Raw genomic sequence first — 1321 nt, forward strand, 5'->3', positions numbered from 1 at the left:
TTTCTTTCTTTCTTTCTTTCTTTCTTTCTTTCTTTCTTTCTTTCTTCTTTCTTTCTTTCTTTCTTTCTTTCTTTCTTTCTTTCTTTCTTTCATTCGTTCTTTGACAGAGTCTCAATAGGTAGCTCATGCTGGCCTTGAACTCACTCTGTACTTCAGGCTGGTCTCAAACTCACAACGATCCTCCTGAGTGCTGGGATTACAGGTGTGCACCGCCATACCTAGTCAATTAAGATGCAATTTCTATAACTCAGCCTAGATCTATTAGGCCACTTGGGATGAGGATTGAAAATAATTGTTTTAATTCAAAATACATGTATTTCAAAAATGAAGTGGAGGGACAGTGAGATAGTTCAGCAGGCTAACCTGCCTGTTTAGGCAAGCTTAGGCAAGCACAGGGACTGCGGCCCGATCCCGGGCACCAGCACTGACATCAGGTTCCAAGGTGAAGTTCAGTAGCAGTGACATGCGTGGACCTGCTTGCCTTGTTCCCAGTGTTAGGGGTGCTGTGTCTGTGTCTGTGGCCACAGGGTGTGGACCTCACGAAGGTGGCTCAGTCTGGAGTTGGTGTGACTGATTTGTAGGGCAGGTCTGGGGGTGAATGTGAGTTGTACACCAGCTCTAGAGCAGGAGGCCCGTGTCCAGTGTGAGGGAAGGAAAGCGGCTTGCTCTGCTGTGCTCCTCTCGTACTGCTTTTGGTGTCTTCGCCACCACGAACGGTCGCCCCTCAGCCAGGCCACCCTGCCTTGGAGCCAGCTGATTATGGGCTGACACCTCCACAAACTGTGAGCTAAATAATCCTCTCTTCCTTGAGCCCTGGGTGTCAGCAAGGAGAGAAAAGTAACTAAGATGGGGGGAATCACTCAGTTTTTGTGTAATAGATCAGGTGTTGGTTGTTTATAGATACTTTCATTAGATTGCAGAAGGTGCTTTCTACTTTGAGCTGAGGGTTTTTATTATGCAGATTTTGAATTCTGTCAAATGCTTTTTCTGTAGTAGTGACATAATGTGTTTTTTCTGTTCTTTTCTTTCTTCCCTTTTTTCCCCCCACCCCTGGTACTTGGGATTGAACTCAGGACCTTACGCTTGCCAGACAAGCACTTATTCCACTGAGCTATTTCTCCGGCTGTATTTTTTTTCTTAATGGTTAATGTGTTAGATTGTATTGCTTGGTTTTCAAAAATTACACCACCTTTATGTTTTGAGGATAATTTACTGCTTCATTGTGATTCATTATTCTTTTTAAATCTTGATTCAATTAGCGAATGTTGTGCTTTTTTCTTCCAGAAGGATATTGGCAGATAGTGGTACCTTATGCTATCTT

Source organism: Octodon degus, unplaced genomic scaffold (assembly GCF_000260255.1).
Source record: "Octodon degus isolate 3935 unplaced genomic scaffold, OctDeg1.0 scaffold00248, whole genome shotgun sequence".
NCBI classification, from domain to species: Eukaryota; Metazoa; Chordata; class Mammalia; order Rodentia; family Octodontidae; genus Octodon; species Octodon degus.